Source organism: Leopardus geoffroyi, chromosome B1 (assembly GCF_018350155.1).
Source record: "Leopardus geoffroyi isolate Oge1 chromosome B1, O.geoffroyi_Oge1_pat1.0, whole genome shotgun sequence".
NCBI classification, from domain to species: domain Eukaryota; kingdom Metazoa; phylum Chordata; class Mammalia; order Carnivora; family Felidae; genus Leopardus; species Leopardus geoffroyi.
The window spans coordinates 74,911,138-74,923,335 of NC_059327.1; the positions used below are offsets into that span (position 1 = coordinate 74,911,138).

At 32.1% G+C, this 12,198-nt stretch overlaps 1 protein-coding gene and 1 non-coding gene across 5 annotated transcripts in view; one reads left to right on the forward strand and one right to left on the reverse strand.

The window, feature by feature from the left end:
- FBXW7 (F-box and WD repeat domain containing 7) overlaps positions 1 to 12,198 on the forward strand; it is a 230,830-nt gene that overhangs the window by 169,219 nt on the left and 49,413 nt on the right. The gene's annotated exons all lie outside the window — the stretch shown is intronic.
- LOC123596547 lies at positions 9,772 to 9,878 on the reverse strand. The gene has a single exon (XR_006711723.1). It is a non-coding gene; the product is annotated as a U6 spliceosomal RNA (small nuclear RNA).

Below are 12,198 nucleotides of genomic sequence, written 5' to 3' on the forward strand. Positions count from 1 at the left end.
ACAGCATTTAGCTCTTTTAAAGAGTATTCCAAGTTCCCTAGATTTACCTGACCCTTAGAACTGTATGATTTTAAATTGCCATTTCTTTAATTCAAACTTAATGTAATAGGGACATTACTTTTTGCTGTTATATCAAATAAAAATAGCATGCAATTGTGTGGCAGTTACGATACAGTTTATATATAGACAATCCTGAACTAACAAACATTTTGTAGAACTTGTGCTAACATATAATCAGGTTATGATCTATTGGATGGTTTTCAGGATGACATTCTGCTATGCCTTGCCAAGTTCTGACCCTGTTAATGTTAGCAGTTTTATTGTGTTTTCTGAGTTACTTGGTATTGCTAGTCTGCATTATTAACTAGAGTAATATATTTTTAGATCTAAAATATGTTTATGATCCTGAACCCATTAAGCCAAAACAACAACAAAAACAACCCAAGATTAAATGGGTGATTGCATGTAACAGTGCTATGAATGTTTTAGTTTCCTTTTTTACCTCTTTTTCTTTTTAAACTAGTGGGGAAATATCTATTGAACAAGTAGATTAACACAGAACACCTGAAAAGTATTTTTCCTCCTTAGTAAAAAGAATCTTTTATTTGCTGGGACTTAAATAACCTTTGTAAGAACATGTTTTCTAATTATCTTAGCTTCTTTTGAGGAGTACCCTCTTCTACTCCAAACAAGTGGTAGCCATGTTGAAAAACATCTTGATTGGGGTTTAAATGTAATACAGTTTAAACATTGAAAATAGAATACAGATATCTCTACCACCCTCTTATTTTCTTCTTTACTATGTTGTCAGAAAGTGTTTGTCTTCGTTCACTTTGTCACTTTTATAACTTCTGAATGAGGTCACTGTTCTGATTTAAGCATTTACACAGAGGCCTCGAATAGCTTCAAAGTCATTAATAAACTAATTTATTATTTTTATACTTCTATAAAAGAGAATACCAATACAAGTAAAATTTTAAACTGAAGAAAAGAAATGTGGGTGTTTGAAATCAAAAGGTTAAGATACTAACAAGATGATTTTGTTCTTTGTTGTTGACTGTTTTAAATAAACTTAGGTACAATATATGGTAGATTACTTCATTATGTCACAGTGTATATTTTTGCCTTTATCTTCTAACATGTACATGAAATTTAAAAGGCTCAGCAACAGATTCTGTAAGAAAAATTAATAGAAACTTCGAGGCTTTCCCTGAGGTCTTCCTAGGGTCACTATGCAGCTTGACTTTTCTGGGTTACTATGTTATGTTAATTTATAGCCTTGCATTTGTAATAGTAGAAGAGAACTAAATTCGAAAAATAAAATTCACACAAGAACATTTTTTGGAATAGTTAAAAAACACGTTCAGTTTTAGACAGCCTGCCTGCCAGTAACTTATAATTGCATAACTCATTGAATCTGACTACTAGAAATATTAGAGGGATAGCGTAATTATATCCCCCTCCCCTCCCCGGAATTCTGTGCCTGGTTAATTTAGATAGCTTTTAATTGATTTGAATGCTCTTTGCTATTTAATTTACCAATTTTCCCTTGGTAAATTGATGATAAACATTTAAAAAATGTATTTTTCTTTATCAAAGATGTAAGGAAGACTTGGTATGGTACGTAATTAATCGTATTTTGTGTGTAACATCTAGTATATCTCATATTGGGTACATTTTATTTTCAAGCAGATTGTTCTCTACTGACAACAAAGTACACAAAGCAGATAGAGTTCTGTATTTTGTAGGCCATTTTTTTTTCTTCCTAGTAGTGAGCTAATGTGCACTACAGTGACCTCTTACAAGACTTTAGCAATCTTGACCTAGTAAAATTTGAAAAACATGGTATTGTCCTTCCATCCCTCATAGATATTGATCCACTTAATGTTTGCACAATAAAATACTTCGAAAATTGTGAAAAATCCTTTAAAATAGTTGATGTAACTTAAACTTCAATTTGTATCTCTTGAAAGGTTTTCAGAAAATTTATTTACCTCATATTAAGTGTAAAATTGGTATTGGTAGTCTAACTTATTATATAAATTATTCTAGTCTCTCATTAGAGGCAGTTTGGACTTAATAGAACAATAAAGAAATAACAGTCAAGTTATTAACCAGTTACTGTAAATAAAAATATTTTTAGTATTAAGGTCCTCATACTTATTATGAGGAATACTTGTTAAAATTCTTGTTAAAAATGTAGATTCCTGGGTTCCCCTCTTTTGGATAATCTTATGTAAGAGATCTGGATTAAAGCTCAGGAATCTATCTGTATTTTTAAAAGTCTTATAGGTAATCCAGACACGAAAATTTGAGAGGACTAGTTAGTATATAACTTTATTCTAAAAGAACTGATTGTCCTTTAGAGGAAATTTTACAGGAAAAGCTTACTTAATCTATAAAATAACTGAAAATTTTGAATTTTCTTTGAAATTGGAATGCCTAATTATGATACTACTGCATTTCTTAAATCCTGAGGTACATTATTTTTTTTTTTTTGCATTTTAAACATATATCAGAAATATTTAAAATGCAAAAAAAATGTACCTCAAGATACATCTTGATGGAATTTTATAGCTTATTTGGCAGCATTTTTTTTCCTTTTTAGTGATTAGAGAAATAATATCTTTACAACTAAAAGAGGAAAATGTACTTCAGTGCTTAAATCTCATTTAAATGGTTTGGAGACTTTTAAGCACTTAGAATATTCTTGTAAAGTTACTCTTCATTGTTATTGTTTTGGTAGAAATTTCCAAATGACATGCCGTTGTTGGTTTATACAGGGCTTTTAAAGATACCTGACTATGCTGGTTTATAGACAAAATACTGCGTTTAGAATGCCTGTATTTTCCTGGGTTTGAACTGTGTACTGATTGTGTAGCATAAGTATTGGCAACACCGCTAGGAGAGTGGTATAGGACTGCTGGTGGGAGTGGTGGGAGGGGAGGTAGGGTTGATATGGGACAAGGACTCGTTGTCCCAAAACCCAAGAGCTCAAGCAATAATGAAATGTATGGGAATAATGAAATGTAATGGGATTTCTGATAATTGAAAACAATTTTGTGGGAAGTATATTCCATATCAAGTTTTGTTCAAAATACCACATTTAAAACAATTTTTCTTTAAAATGCAAATAGAAATAAAATTAGAATATTTGTGTCATTTGAGAAAACGTTAATATCACTCCTGCATGTTGTTATCATTGTGGGTTAGTTTAAATCAGGGGTCCACAAGCTCTTTCTGCAAAGGACCAGTAAATATTTTGGGCTTTGTGGACCTTATGGTCACTGTTAGAACTATTCATCTCTGCCATTGTAGCATGAAAGCAGCTTTAGGCAATACTTAAATGAATGGGTAAATGGACAGGACTGTGTTTCAATGAAACTTTGCTTATAAAACAGTGAAGATAGATTTTTATGATTATGATAATACTGCAATAAATCTTGTGCATACATTTTTTTGCTTGTTTATGAGTTTCAGCTCATGGTAAATTTTTAGAATGAGATTGTTAGTTCAAGCCATAAATCTTACATTTCCTTTAAAAACCTTACATTTCCTTTCATCTTTTTTTCTAATTCTTTTGTAGTTATGTAGAAAAAAATATTTGTGTGGCTAATTGCTACAATTTTAGCATACTGCTTATTATTTCTCTTCTTAATATACAGCGTTAAGTATAATAAAGCTATTAATTCATATATAACCTACTAAATGCATCCATAATTTTTTCTACTGTTGTTGATTTAGACATTGACCTGCTTTGAACTTTTTTGTACATAAATCTTTAACATCTCTATACACAGATTTCTAGAAGTAGGATTATTGATTGGGTCAAGGAGTATGAACCTTTTTAGATTCTTAAAAAATACTGTTAAATTGCTCTCCAGAAAGTTGTACCAATTAAAAACCAGCACGAGGGATTTCTAATGTTGCTTAAGAGAAAGAAATCATATTCTTTCTTTTTTAAAATTTATTTTGAGAGAGAGAGAAGAGTGGGGGAGGGTGAGAGAGAGAGAGAGAAGGAGAGAGAAGGAGAAAGAGAGAGAGATTCCCAAGCAAGTTCCTCAGCATGGAGCCCGATGTAGGGCTCAGTCTCAAGAACTGTGAGATCATAAGCTGAAATCAAGAGTCAGAAGCTTAATGGACTGAGCCACCCAGGTGCTCCTTAAGAAATCATATTCTAAGTAGATTTATTCCTACATGGCAAAGTTTTGTGGATTTTACTTAGCTAATACTCGATTATTTTATTTCCAATTTTAGTATTCTAGGTTTTTTATCAAAGGAATCTTTTTCATTTTGAGAAAATAATGAGATATGTTTATATATAATAGCTTCAGGAGGAAAATATGTAAATAGACCAAGAAATCATTTGTTGCTCATGTAATTTTATTTTTTATTCTTTTTGGAAAATATTTGCCGTAGACCTGTCACCTATTATTTTCACTATAATTTTCTTCTTCTCCTCCCATTGTTTTAAAACTACAATCTGTGTTTTTATCTAAATGGATGATCTACATATGTAGTTTTATGATTTATCACTGATTTAACACATTATCTTTACCGCAAGCCTTGTGGTTATCTCAGTTTTTGCACCACCTTAATTTATCATTTTATATTTCTGAATTATAGTGTGATATTTGCACAGTATAAGTGACAGCCTCTCTCAAAGTGTACTGCTATTAATAATATGTATGACAAGAGTACTTCTCATACTAACAAGAGCAGCTGCCAGAAATAGTTGCCTATTTCTTATAGCACTACTACTTACTTTTACATTTCTGACATAGCTTTGCCTTTAGCCCCAATCCAGGTTTACATTTTTTTTTTTTTTAAATCTAGTCTAGCCATGATTAATTTTCATTGAAAGTAGCTGTAGCAAGTCTGGTCTTTTAAAATGCCTTGATGCCTGAAAGACATCTCATGAAACTCAATATCTGTTTCATGGAACTCTTAGGCAATTAGAAATAGATGGATGTTTACCTAACATACAGAAATATGAATCCTTTAAAAAGCCAGCATCCTCCACTTCTCTCCCAGATTGGTCTATTCAGGTGTCCACCAATTATATTTGTGCCTCTGTCTTTCTAGATCCTTTATATGACCTCACAGTCTAGCTTCCCTGTCTGGTTGGAACCTTTCTCCTGGCATTGATTGCATCTACCTTTGTCCTCATACACCAGTGGAACATATTGTAATTGTTGCCATTACCTTTGGCCCTTAGGCATATATGTACTGCCCAGTGATGTTATTTGATACCTTCATATAGTTATCTTGTCTCCTCAATTAGGCTATAAACTCTTAGAGTTCAGAAATTATCTTTAATGTCTGTCTTTTTATGCTCCTAGTGATACGCAGAAGAAAGTTAGTATAAATATTCCTATGACTAATTCGTTGAAGTGTGTGTTAAACTTGGAAGATTCTGAAGGAGTTTTTGTACTGTTAAGAATATGACATGTTTTTGTTTACTAAATGTTTTTAAATGACTTTGCAGCTGTGATTTTGAATATTTCATTTTCTAAATTTAAATAAACTCAGATACAGTTTGACACTTAATTTTAAAAGTAATTACTACTTACCAATTTTGAAAATGAAGGAGAAACAAACATAGGGTAAAATCATTTAAATGGCTACTTTCAAGAGTCTACAGTAGCCCAAAAATGTCAGAAAATGCTGAAATAAAGAAAAAATATTACAGTACTTTGGACAGGAGGAAGAACAGGGTGGTGATATGAGCAAGTCTGGAGAGATATTTTAATAGGGTACCTTATTATTATTATTTTTTGAGTAAACTAGTAAAATGTTACTTCCTAGGGTTATTTTCCTTACACATATATTCCATTGGAAGTGGGGAAGAGTTGACATTTTCAAATGATCTGGTAGTTTTTATTATCACTATTTTATCAATAAAGGAATTAGTTACCACATATCAGACCATTCTATTTTAGATCATGTCAGACTTTTTCTTCTTAGGAATGTTTCATGGGTCATGCATAAACATAAATGAACAGAATATAAATTATAAATTTTCTTGTGGTCTTATTCTATGTACTGTGCAAGGTACTGGCTATAAATAAAAAGGTGATGATTCTTCATCCCCGGTACCAGTGGATGGATATACAAAGGTGAAAAATCACAATCCTTTAAGCATCTTAGATAGTCAAGTGGTAAAAACCATAAACAAATCTTTATTGTATAAAAAGATAATTGCTTAAATGGACCCATGTGCAAAATACTGTGGGAGCACGAGAGGGTCACCGAAGTCTCAAAGCACATGGCTCAAGAAAGGCTTCACAGTAACTTTGAATCAAAACATGAAGTATGTTTGCTAAGCAGATGATCAGAGAAGTGATGGACAGAAGGAACCTGTATTATTGCTTGGGCTCACATCTTGGTGTTTCACATTATTTATACTTCTGCAAATTCACTTACCCCTTGACATGACATTTATTAGTATTAATATCAGCCAAAAATATGTATGAAATACTTAGAACAGGGTTGGAAATTTTTCTAGAACCCGTGGATATAGCAGTGAACTAGATGGACAGGGACCATGCCCTCATGGTGCTTAGATTCTACTTTAGGGAAACAGAAAAGTAGTTGTTAATGCCAATGTTTCGATGGCAGTAAAATCAGGTAATAGTATATAGTCTAACTTGGGATGCAGAGGAGGCACTATACTTTCCATATAGGAACTCATATAATCCTTAAAATAACCTTGTGAAAGAGGTGGTGTATTATAGGATCCCTGTTTTACAGATGAGGAATCTGAGGAGGCACAGGAAAGTTAAATAACTTGCCCTTGAGTTGATAAGCGACGGAGCTGAGATCCTAACTCAGGCATCTGGCTGTCATATCACAAACACTATGGTATACTGACCGTTGTAGGGTTTGTTGAGTGAACAGATCCATCCTTAGTTGCCTAATGTTTTAAGGGTTAACTTTTGCTATGTAATGCTGGGTTTTTAAATATGTAATTCTTAGCTTTGTTCCCACAATTTATGATGGCTTCAATATCTAACTAACTCTGATAACATTGCTTTCTAGATGGTTTTTGTCATCAAGTGATGTCTTGGTATTAGGCTGTGTCTCAGTTGTCAAATATGAATGTAAAACAAATTATAATGTGTTTTAGAGGTCTACAACTACATTGTAGAAATAACTGCCATGAATTTTTCTCCCTTTTGTTGATAGATAACAATCTGTTTAAGTAGTTCAGTAATTTTAACATCACAGGGCAAGGCTATTAAGTTTAGTATGGGAGACAGTTGAAAAATATGCTAAAAAATAAACTTGGTACTAAGTTCTGGTAATGTAAACACATATGAAATAAATCTACTGTCCCTTGTCTGCAAACCAGAAATCCAGCAAGTCCTGAGAACTAAGAACTTTTTTAAAGTTAGCCAACCCTAACTGTAACTGACATAAGACCGTTTTATTATTTATCTGAATGGTCCTATACTTTGTTGCAAAAATATTAATGTATAAAGTACTGGAAGTGTTCAGTAATACATATGCACTGTATTACTTTTCTAAACTCCAAAAAGTTCTGAAGTCAGCAATACAGCTTTCTGCAAAATTGTGGGACTCCACAGACCTTTGAGTTTTACAGCTGTCACCCACCTACAAAAAATGGAATACACTTTGAAATGTCAAAGTAGTCAAAGCCTTGTCTTAAGTCTCTGGGCACATGCATATTTAAGTACTGTAAAACATACCTTATATAAATGGATACCTAATTTTACTAACCTAGTTATAGGCAGCTCCATATAATATATAATGATAATTCAGAGCTTATATATTATTTTTCTTTAGGGATTAAATGCAACTCCTGTTAGCCGACTTATACATTAAATGAGGAATGAGAACCTCTGCCACTGTTTTACTTCTTCTAGTATTTCTACATAAAATTAATAGCACTAAATTAATTTTTATTCTGCTAATACGTATTAGGCATACTTTCTGTGTGTGTTGCTAGTGTAACCAAGATGAGTAAGACAGAGGCCTTCCTTTAAGGAGGCTACAGATGCTGTTCTGTCTCAGAGACTTATCTCATTGTCCCCACTTTATGGTCACATATCAAAATCAGAGGTTAATTAGCTTATACAACAAATAAACATCTATTAATTGCGAGGCACAATTCTAGGCACTTTAGATACATTAGTGAACAAAGCAGAAAAAGTCCTACCTTTTATAGAATTTAACGTTTTGGTGACCCTGAGAATTCTGCCTGGGTGGGGACAGCGTGTTTGGTGTGCTCCAGTATATAGTGTGTCACCAGACTCCTTTATTCAATTGTACGCTTTTCTTTTCTAAATCAACTGAGGGTAATTTGTCTTATAGTTTCTCCATTTGTTTGTATAGATACTACATACATGTGCATTCATATACAGACACAGTCTTTCTCTGACTTGATAGGATTATGTTGGTAATTTTATTGAAATGTATAATCTACTGGTTTTCAAATACTGTTAGATAGTATCTAGCACAGAATAGTATTTTGAGGTCCTGAAAGATTAAATACGATTCCATTTTCTTCCATTTTTTCATATTCTTGGAAGGAAACTTTAATATCCTATCAAGCTCACCTAGTGATTTCTTTCTGGATTGTTCCTGCGTCAGAATTAGAGTTCTTGGCCCTGACTTGTGGAAAGTTGCATAAATTAATGTGTGTCTCACATATAAACCAATTATATAATGATAGATATAATTTATAGGAGATGTATTTATGGTAGATATAAATGATAGATATAAGTTAAGATTTTTTTTTAATATTATAGAAACTTCACCATAGAAAGTAAGAGCGGAAAGGACTACCATTTATGGTGAAGCCAATGACATTCTAAATGTTAGAAGTTACAGTTCAGTTATTTCCATGATGCCACACATCTCTTTATTTGCATATATAGTGTTTTATCCCTAAATTGTGAAAAGTAAGATAGGTTTTTTTTTTTTAAAGTGACTCTGATACTAGGTTTCTCTTGTGACTTTGGTAGTATCTCTATATATAAATGTTTATATATTTATAAACTTTATTGACATTTAGTTAGGGCTAGAGGAAGAACAATTAAGAATAAGTATTTCTCAAACATTAATACATTAATACTGACTCCAAAAACACAGAGCTAGTTATTTGTTTCTGATTATTTTATATTTTCATGTATCTTATATTTGAGAGAAAAAATACAATTTTGGGTGAAATTCTCTTAATTTTTTTCTCCTTGCTAGTATTGAAAATGTAAATCAAAACTTGTAGGTTATTCCTATATTTAATTACATTTTTATGTGTGGGTGATTACGTATAGTTCACTTGGGCACAATTTAGGCTTAAACAGCTTTTCAGTATTCCACAAAAATCTGCATTATCACTTTGGATTTTAAAATGTCCTTGTTACTACTAGTTTGAACATGTAGGGGCAGTATAGTACTGTTTTTGTAAATCTTGTGTGAATTTGTGGGATTTTTGAATTGGTTAAGTGGTGTTAAAAGTTCGTTCTTCTTTTGGAAAATGCAGTTGTATGTCTTATTTTTTAAGGGATGATTGGGAGTATTTTATTAAGTTGGAACTATTCTTTCAATTCAGGTTCTGATGCATAGTATACAAATCTTTTATGTTAGGGAAGCTCATGGCCTTGTTATATTTGAAGTCAAGGAATATGTTAAGCTAACAGGAAAAGTACATTTTTATAGTTATACAATAAAATGAAGACAGGTAAAGTGGATTTACAAAAATATGCAAAAATAGTAAAATCAGTGCAATTTTGCTCTTTTTGTTTTTTTAAATATGGAAGCTTCAGGAATTTGTGTGTCATCCTTGTGCAGGGGCCGTGCTAATCTTCTCTGTGTCGTCCCAATTTTAGTGTGTGTGCTGCTGAAGTGAGCACCAAAATCAGTGCGATTTTGCTCTTATTCATCCTGTACCAGCCTTTTCAGACATGAGTGTTTAACTATGAGAATCTTTTAAATAAAGTCTTAATTTTTTAATCTAACAAGTGAACACAATTTAGGTTACTAAACAGTCTTATTTTAAGTTTCTTTAAGAAGTATTTTTTTTTTTTTTCAGTATCAAAACGATTCGGGTTATTACAAAATTGATAGTTTTTTTCCCACTTAAATTGATTTACACTTAAAAACAACTGACCACTTTTCTCTTCCATTTATTCATTCAATAATTGCTATGAGTCAAGGACTGCTTTAGGCGTTTGGAGTACAACAGTGAATGAAACAGACTCAAATCCTCATCCTTATGGAGTTTATATCAGAATAGCCGAGTGCTTAACAGCATAGATGATGGAGTCAGTTAGACTTGGGATTGCATTCTTAGCTTCACCACTTACTAAGCCTCATCTGTAAAATGGAGATTAGTAGAAGTACTTACTTTCATAGGGTTGTTGTAAGAATAAAATGAAATAACCTATAGAAAGTATGGTTATGTAATAAGAACTTAATAACTATTACGAATTCCGCATAAGGCTTTTTCAGTGTATTGGTAAAGGTTATAATTAAATCTCCTTATATGATAGTACTTATTTCTTTTACTTACAGTTAGTGTTTTGAATATTTTTTCATTTTTAGTTTGTTCAAATTGTGAAAGAAAATGCTTAGCACCAATTTTAAATGGTCATTTTCTTAAATAATTTCCTGAATGACTGTTAATCTCTAAATGGAAAGCTACTGCATGTGAAAAATTAATGTGATTTGTTCTACTTACATTATGTAGATTCATTCACTGTGACTATCATCTATGTAAAAATTAACCCCATTATGTCTTCCTAAATTAAGGTAACCTGTGCTATCTTAGTATTTTGTTTGGAGTTTCTCAGATGTTTAGAATAAATGTGTTGGCTTCAATACCATTAAATTAAAACAATTTAAATCGCTGTATAAGAATTAAAAAGAGTGTGTTGATTCACATATTATGTTAGCTACTAAAATGTCTAGTAAATAGTTCCCATTATGATTTTAAGCTCTGACTCCATTTCTTTCCCTAGAGGCCTCAAAATAAGTTAATTAAGAAATGGAACATACTTGCTAACATATTTGAAAACGAGCTTATCAAAATGGCCCCTGGTATATCGTTACTGTATAAGAATTGAGACTGAAAATATTTAAGGACTTGATTCGCAGGTCTTAACAAAAGTGCTTAGAGATTTAGATCTGTCTTTGGTACCCTGTGCTGCTCTTGGTTCTCTTTATTTTTTAATTACGTGGAAACCCCATATTTAACACATATACATACATGCGGATGTGGCACACGCACACACACCTACAAGCACTCCCGGGCCCCCCATACACGCAAATGAAATTCTCACGCACCCCACCTCTGTTGAGTAGCTTATCTGCTGTGTTCATGCTGCAACTGCTTCATTGAGGGGAAGTGTTGTTCTGCTGTTTTCATATTAGCTTTGTTATCATGCGGTATTTTCAGCTGCTCATACTCATTACCATACAGCTGGTATGTAGAGAAGACAAGGAAGCAAGCAGAAGTTGTACTGTCTACAAGAATAAGAAGCTCTCTTGCAGATGGGGTGCTGGCAGATGGGGCATGTGTTTGAACAGGTTTTACTAATAACAGAGTGCATTAAAAATCATTCTGAGAAAGTCCTAAGGTCAGTGCCATGAATTCAGAGCTTGAGAGGTTGTTCAGCTTTTTGTAGACCTTTTTAGAATATTAATTAACTCTCATACAAAAAAGTAATAAATGGCTAACCACAACCTCACCCAAAATATTTTTTATCAGTTTTTCCTTTTTCATTTTAGTATATTTTCTCTTTAATGTAATTTACAAAGCATTGATACTATTCACTAGTGTTTCTCATTATCTTGCACTGTATTTTGTAGTCTTCAATATATTTACTTAAAATTCCCAGACCATGGTTGTATACAAAAGTACATATACTTTGAGCAATGTAATAACATTCTTCAGTTTTAATATATAAATGTTAAAATATTTCTTAGAATGAAAAGCAAAGAGGATTTAGAAATGCATATATATAGTGTTGACTACAGTGAGGTTTAAGATGAATTATGTTCTATCTCCAAAGTTAGAAGTGAATGGTATGCCCCAAAATGTATCTTTTGTTAAAATTATCATGAAATTATTATGAAAATGCTTTTCATATTCACAAAACCAAATGAAGTAGCAATGAAATAACTATCAGGAACTTTTTTTTTTTTTTTTTAAAGTATTTCAGTGGGATCTTA